The sequence below is a fragment of the Hipposideros armiger genome, unplaced genomic scaffold (genome assembly GCF_001890085.2).
Source record: "Hipposideros armiger isolate ML-2016 unplaced genomic scaffold, ASM189008v1 scaffold_1301, whole genome shotgun sequence".
Lineage (NCBI taxonomy): Eukaryota > Metazoa > Chordata > Mammalia > Chiroptera > Hipposideridae > Hipposideros > Hipposideros armiger.
This window is the reverse complement of record NW_017732651.1, coordinates 330,324-339,801: the sequence shown is the minus strand read 5'-3', so window position 1 is coordinate 339,801 and position 9,478 is coordinate 330,324. Positions and strand designations below refer to the sequence as shown.

General features: G+C 36.9%; 1 pseudogene; it reads left to right on the top strand.

The window, feature by feature from the left end:
• Window positions 1-6,520: 6,520 nt before the first annotated feature.
• On the top strand, window positions 6,521-7,922 carry LOC109377136 (elongation factor 1-alpha 1 pseudogene; annotated as a pseudogene).
• The last annotated feature ends 1,556 nt before the right edge of the window (window positions 7,923-9,478 follow it).

Genomic DNA, 9,478 nt, shown 5'->3' with positions numbered 1-9,478 from the left:
GATTTGTTTGAGTTTTGGAGATCTTACAACAAGTTGTAAGACCAAACTGTGCATTTTTGCCATATTTTACTGTTTTACTTCCATAAAGGGAAGAGCATGCATCAAGCTTGTGTAAAGTTGCACAAAGTTTGCAGTGAAAATGCTCTATAAGTACCTCAGTGCCGACGATGGATCATGAAATTCCGTGCTGGTGATTTTGATCTCAATGACCCGATGACGCTCCTCGGTCAGGGAGGCCCACCGAGGATGATGACGGCAAAATAAAGTCATTGATTGAATCAAACCCATGTTACACAACACAGGAGGTTGCAGAAACATTGAACATCCATCATTCAAGCATTCTCAACCACCTGAAAAAGCTGGGGTATGTAAGCAAGCTCGATATTTGGGTTCCGCATGAACTCAAAGAAGTTCATTTGATGGGCATGTATAAGCATCTGCAATATGCTCATTAAACATGAGGGAAATGATCCTTTTTTGAAGCCACTGATATCTGGGGATGAGAAGTGGATTGTTTACAACAATGTGGTGCACAAACGGTCTTGGTCCCAACGTCGATGACTCACCTCAAATGACATGGAAAGCAGACATTCTCAGAGGAAGGTTATGCTCTCAGTGTGGTGGAATTTTAAAGGTGTCATGGTTTTTGAGCTCCTACCAAGGAGCCATACAGTTAATTTGAATATGTACTATCGGCAATTGGACAGTTTGAATGAATCTATCATCCAGAAACATCAAGAGCTTGCTAATTGTAAAGCAGTTGTGTTCCATTGCGACCACACACAAGTTTGATGACCTGTCAAAAATTATTGGGGCTTGGATGGGATGTGTTGCCACACCCACCATACTCGCCTGACCTTGCACTCTCAGACTTCCACTTGTTTCACTCTCTTCAAAACTCCTTGTGTGGTATAACGTTCAATTCAGATGAGGCTCTAAATCAGCGCCTTGTTCAGTTTTTCACCAATAAAGACAGGTCCTTCTATGAATGAGGAATTATGAAGCTCAAAGAAAGATGGCAAAAGGTTATCGAACAAAACGGGCAATATATCATTGATTGATGTTTGTTCTTTAAAAAAATAAACGACCTTTGGAAAACATAGACAAAATACATCATGACTTTTCCGACAACCCAGTATATCTAAGTGTGTCTAAGTAGCTTCCCTTAACTTGGACCTTGCCTTTCATGGAGATGCATTTTGTCAGTGGTATATTCTAAGCACCAGGATACAAAAGATTCACCCTTAGGACTCTAAAAAGAAATAATCCTGACATAGGTTAAGGAATGATATAAGGCATAGAAACTTACATTTTAGATACTGCATTAGTAGATGGAGCTTTATGAGGAATAAATAAATTGCAAATGAACAAAAATGGAGGCCTACACCATGCTTGCAGCTCCTCTCCTAATGCTGTCATTTGGTTGCTTACTTCCATGTTTTATTCACTTCCTAGCAATATGTATGGAATCACATATCCCCAAAAGAATTTCTACTAATGTTTGGGAGGTGCCTCTTGTCCTCGAGAAGTTCAATGATATCCACTGTGTGAGGCAGAGGAAAGGTGGAAAACAGACAAAACCAAGTAAACTGTTCAGCCCTGGCTCGAGTTTTACCAGTCCTAACTCTGGGTGATGTTGGATGAGATGAAAAGGATTAAAATTTGATGTTCAGAACATTCCTGTCATCTGCTAGCAAAAGGGCATTTGGCTTTTGCCCAATTAGCTGTTCCCTCCTTCCAGATTGCACAGTCCCCAAACTCCAAACCCTCCCCCTATCTTGAAACGTGTGAAAAAGACACAGCATCTCATATGTCCGGGTCATCTTACATGGTCACTGAAGCACATGCATTTCAGAGACCAAAGAGTTTCCAAGCCTTCTTCACAATACAGCTCAGTTCATCAAGTTTGGAGATTATGTAGGTTTTGGACCAAAGTCACAGACAGAAATAAAGAGAATTTGCCTGAAAGTGTTTCTGGCCTTTGTTTACTCCCCAGAAATCTAGTATGCTCTATCAATGATTTAGAGATTTTAAGTCCTAAATATTTTTCTCTTTATTGAAATATGATTAATCTATTTCATAAATATCTTTATAGTTTTTTAAAAACAAGCTTAAATTATATATACACACACACACACACAAACATTAAAACACTAAGCTGGCATTTATTTTATTTTAAGCTCTATACAGGGTAAAACTACTCTCTTTGGATTGATTGTGATATTAGAAGTCAAACAAAGATTATTACCTGTATTCCAATTTAAGCTTTTTATTCATTTTCCAATAATTGCACTTCAGAAGCCTCAAAGATATGCTCTCAAATTTTAAGAACCTTGGGGAAATTAGCCAGTTTTGCACTAATAAATTAATAATGTTGAAATAACCTTTCCAAGGTAACATAAAAGGCTATGGCAACGTTCTACTTTCTTAGGCACAAGCTTTAATTGACCTGGAATAAAATCTGTACATTTGCTTTTCAGAAAAAAACAATGTCAGTTTAAATTCTGTGAATGGCATTCTATTTGGTATCTGTAGTAGCAAAGGTCTTGGTCTTGGTGTTTCTTTTGCATTCTTAATTACTTCTCAAATTGCATAGTGAATCTACCTTAGGATCAAGGTATTTCTAAGTTCTCTTTTGGTAATTGGCATATATTGAGGAATGAGAGTGGCGACGATATGTGAGATGTTATCAAATACAATGATTTAAATGCTGCTGTACAGAACTATGATATCAACGTCTATTCTCTATAACATAAAAGCCTTTTGTTAAAGTTACAACTTAATTTTCCTTCTGTACCTCTATTGTTTTATGAATTAGAGATGTTTATTGCAACACATTATACTTCATAGAATCTTCAAGGGATGCTCATGAAGCAGCTAAGGAAGTCTGTCTTCAAGGAGTTTCTATTTTATTTATTTCTATTTTATTTGCTTATAGCTCATGAATAATGCAACATAAAATAAGTAAAAGGACACAATAATGTGGAAGAAATGATCTTATTAATTAAAAAAATAACAAATGTGAAAATGATCAGAAACTTGCTACATTTTTTCATATTTAGTGTTTATCTTCACTGCATTGTGTTTGGCACATAAGAGACGATTAATAAATACTGATGACATGAATAGATGAAAATGGACAACAAAAAGAAACCACAGCAATATGTGTAATATCAGGAATACATAAAATATGTGCCATAGAGGCATAAATAATGGCACTAATCCTCAAAAAGCTTATAATCTAGTTAAATTAATAAACTTTGCCAGTCACTGTTTGGTCCCCAGTCTTCTTAATTTATCCATGGACTAGAATCATATTTCTAAACTCAAGAGTGTATGAAGAAGATGGGCTATGTATACCATCCAATACAGAAAAAGAAGAAAACTTGGTATTTGTTTTGCTTCCATTAGTTAATAATTTATTGAATATCTATTGGGACATAGGCCTATACTTAGCATCATATAGGATATCACACATAGTTAGTAAACCCAGTAATATTAAATAATAAAAAAATAAATAGGCTATACATATTACACATATCTCAGTCTATTTGGATTGAGTATGGTTTCATTTTAGATTCATCTACCAATTTGGTAAAATGTAGTCTATAGGGGTGTTGTAGGTTGTGTCCCACAAAAAACATATGTTCATGTTCTAACCTCCTGTGAATGTGACCTTAATTGGATATAGGATATTTGTAGATGAAATCAAGTTAATATGAAGTCATACTGGATTAGGATAAACCCTAAATCCTTGACAGGTGTCCTTTTAAGAAAACAAAAATTTGGGTGCAGAGACATGAATAGAGAGACGGTGGATATGTGAAGATAGAGACAGAGATGGAAGTTATGCCACTACAGGCCAAGTAATGACAAGGATTGCCAACAACCATCCCCAGAGCCTTCAGAGAGAGGATGACGATGTCCACACCTTTACTTCAGATTTGTCAACTCCAGAACTTTAAGAGAATACATTTCTATTGTTTCAAGCTACCTACTTTGAGATATTTTGTTATGGCAGCCCTAGGAAATTAATACCAAGAGTTAAAACAGGAAGGAAAGAAACATCTATAGGAAAGAAAGGAACATATACAGAGGTAAGATCATTTGAGGCATGGACAATGTATGAGCAAATTTACCTCCTAAATAGTCCTACAGACAGTTCTTTGTTAATTTAGGCTACACAGTTGCTACTCCGTAGGTGGAATGGTGAAGATGATGATGATGATGATGATGATGATGATGATGATGATGATAACATGAGCAAGACAAAGGCTTGAAGGGAACAAAAGTTGCCATTTAGGATAGGAAAATAAATAGCTTTTTAGAGATAACTAAGGAATCATTTTGTCACAATTAGAAAATGGGTTGGACATGAGTGAATATGAAGAGTAGAGATTATGGAATTGGTATGCAGAAGAGAGGTCTTAAGACAAGATTTGAAAATTATCTTCTTATAAATGCTAGAAAAAGCCACTAAGGATATTACTTAAAATTAAATTAGAATAGGTAGTTCAAGAAAATGTATAATGAGCTTAAAAAAGAGAGTCATGTGGCTAGAAGAGGAGCTTATTTAACTAGATGAGAGCCATTAATGCCCAACCTAGACTACATCATTATTCTAAATATTGCCAGCCTTCAGGCTCATATCCAAAATTCCTCTTCTTTTTTTAAAACTAGTAAAATGTCAGTTTACTATTTAAAAGCATTACTTTTCATTCTAAATTATTTAGAAATTGTGAGAACTTTATAATTTGACATCATAATTTATAATGGATGGACTTCTTATGTGGCAATATATGTTAATTTTACTTTGCAAGTGACTTTTTCCTTGATCTTATTAATGGAACCTCATCTAGGCTTTTACCTTATTTTCTTTATTCCTTGAGAGAAGTTGAAAATCCAGTAACTGAAGCAAAGTCATTAATTAATGCACATGTAAATTAAGTGAAAATCACAATGCAGGTAAATATATAGGTCTTCATTCATTCATTCATTCATTTATCCATTTTCATCTGCTTCCATTAATTTATCCAACAGATATCTCGTTGTGTACTTACTGTGTGTTAGTATTGGTATATAGCATGAAGAAAACATACAAAAAACCCTGACCTCATGGAGCTGAGTTTTTTATATAATGTAGACAATAAACAACATAAACAAATAATATGATATCTTACCTAGTAATAAATAATATAAAAAAGGTGATGATGTAAAAGGCTTTACTAAGATGGAGGCATTTGAATATAACCATGAATTAGTTGGGAGAGAACCATGGGGATATATGGAGTAAAAACATTTGGAGTGAAGTTTAAGAGAAAACAAGTGCAAAGAATGTCAAAGGGATGTGCTTGAAGTGTCCAAGGAGATTGCCATCTTAATGGAGTAATTTCACATATTCAATGAATATGTGTTGAATCCATAAATGATGTGGTTGAATTTGTTCATGAATCCTCAGGAGCTTTGGAAACAATCTGTTGGAAGTAAGAATTAAATTGAAATGAACTTGGAAAAAAGCAGACTTTTATTATTTCACAGTTCTAGATGCCAGAAGTATCACTGGGATGAAATCAACATATTAACAGGGTCTCACTCCCTCCAGAGAACCTAGGGGAGGATATATTCCTCGTTTTTTCCAGTTTCTAGTGGTTTCCAATTTTCCTTGTCTTGTGGTCGCATCACTTCAAAGCTCAAGTCCATTGTGATGGTTTATTTTATGTCAACTTCAGTGGGATATAGAGTGCCCAGATTAAACATTATATCTTTTTTGGAGGGAGGGGGCTTAAATTTTTATGCTATTCTTTATTTCTGGAACCCAGGTACAGCAGCTGGTTTTCCCCATAGACACACTTTGTAGCTTAATTTGCCAATTTTCCTCATTAAGTGTTAAAATATTTTTGACAGTCAATTGTCTCCTTAAGATTATATGGTTTTCATTAGAGTTTTTATTTATTTATTAATTTATTTATTTTTAATTACAATTTATTAGAGTGACAATGGTTAGTGAAATTACATAGGTTTCAGGTGTACAATTCTATAATACATCATCTATATATCACATTGTGTGTTCACCACCCAGAGTCAGTTCTTCCATCATCATATATTTGACCCCATTTACCCTCATCTACCACACTCCTCCCCACTTACCCTCTGGTAACCACTATTGTCTGGGTCTATGAGCTTTTGTTTCTTTATTTGTTTGACTATTCCTTTGTTGCTTTCAGCTTTATATCCCACATATCAGTGAAATCATATGGTTCTCAACTTTTTCTGTGTGACTTCTTTCGCTTAGCATAATAATCTCAAGATCCATTCATTTTATCACAAGGCACTATTTTATCTTTTCTTATGGCAGAGTAGTATTCCATGGAAACAACCAAAGTGTCCTTCCATAGATGATTGGATAAAGATGATGTGGTATATACACAATGGACTACTACTCTGCCAGATTAAACATTGTATCTTAAGCTTTTTCGCAATGGGTTTGCCGCCAGAACACAGGTGTAGTGAAAACCACCGCTAAATCTAACCCAAAATGGGGAAGAAAAAGACACACATCAACATCGTTGTCATTGGACATGTAGATTCCGGCAAGTCTACCACTACTGGTCATCTGATCTACAAATGTGGTGGAATTGACAAAAGAACAATTGAAAAATTTGAGAAGGAGGCTGCTGAGATGGGAAAAGGCTCCTTCAAGTATGCCTGGGTCTTGGATAAACTGAAAGCTGAACGTGAGCATGGGATCCCCATTTATATCTCCCTGTGGAAATTTGAGACCAGCAAGTATTATGTGACCATCATTGACGCCCCATGACACAGAGACTTTATCAAAAACATGATTCAGGCACATCTCAGGCTGACTTGTGCTGTCCTGATTGTGGCTGCTGGTGTTGGTGAATTTGAAGCAGGTATCTCCAAGAATTGGCAGACCCGTGAGCATGCCCTTCTGGCTTACACATTGGGTGGGAAACAACTAATTGTTGGCGTCAACAAAATGGATTCCACTGAGCCGCCTTACAGCCAGAAGAGATACGAGGAAATCGTTAAGGAAGTCAGCACCTACATTAAGAAAATTGGCTACAACCCTGACACAGTAGCATTTGTGCCAATTTCTGGTTGGGATGGTGACAACATGCTGGAGCCAAGTGCTAACATGCCTTGGTTCAAGGGATGGAAAGTCACCCGTAAAGATGGCAGTGCCAGTGGAACCACTCTGCTTGAAGCTCTAGATTGCATCCTCCCACCAACTCATTCAACTGACAAACCTTTGCGCCTGCCCCTCCAGGATGTCTACAAAATTGGTGGTATTGGTACTGTCCCTGTTGGCCGTGTGGAGACTGGTGTTCTCAAACCCGGCATGGTGGTCACCCTTGCTCCAGTCAATGTTACAACTGAAGTCAAGTCTGTTGAAATGCACCATGAAGCTTTGAGTGAAGCTATTCCTGGGGACAATGTGGGGTTCAATGTTAAGAATGTGTCTGTCAAAGATGTTCGTCATGGCAATGTAGCTGGTGACAGCAAATGACCCACCAATGGAGGCAGCTGGCTTCACTGCTCAGGTGATTATCCTGAACTATCCAGGCCAAATCAGTGCTGGATATGCACCTGTGCTTGATTGTCACACAGCTCACATTGCTTGCAAATTTGCAGAGCTGAAGGAGAAGATTGATCATAATTCAGGGAAAAAGCTGGAAGATGGCCCCAAGTTTTTGAAATCTGGTGATGCTGCCATCGTTGACATGGTTCCTGGCAAGCCCATATGTGTTGAAAGCTTCTCTGACTACCCTCCTCTGGGCCGTTTTGCTGTTCGTGACATGAGACAGACAGTTGCTGTGGGTGTCATCAAAGCAGTGGACAAGAAGGCAGCTGGAGCTGGCAAGGTCACCAAGTCTGTCCAGAAAGCTCAGAAGGCTAAATGAATATTAACCCCAATACCTGCCACCCCAGTCTTAATCAGTGGTGGAAGAATAGTCTCAGAACTGTTTGTCTCAATTGGCCATTCAAGTGTAATAGTAAAAGACTGGTTAATGATTACAATGCATCGTAAAAAAGGAGAATGTTTGGTGGACCATTTGTTTTTTTGTGTGTGGCAGTTTTTAAGTTATTAGTTTTTAAAATCAGTACTTTTTAATGGAAACAACTTGACCAAAAATCTGTCACAGAAATTTTGAGACCCATTAAAACAAAGTTTAATGAAAAAAACAAAAACAAAACAAACATTGTATCTTAATATGCCCCATAGGTTTTTTTTGCATGAGGTTAATGTTTGAATCAGCGGACTCAGTAAATTAAATTTCCCTCCCCAATGTGGGTAGACATCATTATAACCATCGAGGATCTGATTAACACAATAAGGGGATGAAGGAAGGATCTGTTCTCTTCCTGTCTGCCTTTTAAACAGGGATATCAGTTTTCTCCTGCCCTTAAACTGGGATTTACATCATTGTCTTCCCTGGTTCTCAGACTTTCAGGATTGGACTGGAACCATACCACCAGCTTTTCTAGGTCTCCAGCTTGCAAACAGCAGATCATGGGGCTTCTCAGCTTCTATAATTACTTGAGCCAATTCCTTATAATGCCTCCTTTTATATTAATTAATTAATATATACTGTTGGTTCTGTTTTTCTGGAAAATCCTAGTAAAGCTATGATCTTTAAATCTTTCTCTGTCCCTCTTCACATCATCTTCTCCAATGTGGGTTGTCAAATCTCCCTGTCCCTGTTGTAAAGATACATGTGAATGCATTTAGGGCCCTTCCTGCTAATCCAAGGTAACTCCCATTTCAAAATCCTTGACTTAATCATACCTGCAAAGACCCTTTTTCATCAATAGGTTCTAGAAAGTAGAACCTGATATCATTGGGGGAGCATTTTCCAGCCAACCAAAGTGTGTGTGTGTGTGTGTGTGTGTGTGTGTGTGTGTGTGTGTGTGTTGTCAAAGATCTTAGGGAAAAATAATAATAATAAGGGCCATTGACCTTATTTCTACATTCTTGCATGTGCTAGGAAGATTAATGAGTCAATTGATGAAGAAGTTGTTGAGCCACTCTGCTCAGTTTTTCTTCCATTGGACTTACATAGGTTGCTTGTTGGCATTATAGGTCTTTTCTTGTTTATTTTCCTTAAGGAAAAAAAAAAAATCTTCCAAAGTAGAATGAAAAGAGGAATTATTCAGAGGTCCTCAAGACCAAAGTTCTATGATTGTATGTCATAAAGGAAATAATATTTTGAGTTTATTCAGGGGCAAATACAATGCTTGCTATGTGCCTTATACACAGTAAGTGGTCAATATATATGTTTTTATGGTGAGAGCTGATCTGAAGCTGGAAACATAAAAAGTAACTTGCAACTTATACACACACGTGGAACGAACTGCTAAGACCTCTGAAGTAGTTAGATTAAAAGGAAAATAGGTTGTGAGTTAATATAGATAGTAAAAGCGAGTGAATTTGCTAAATAATTTTTAAAAGGCTATT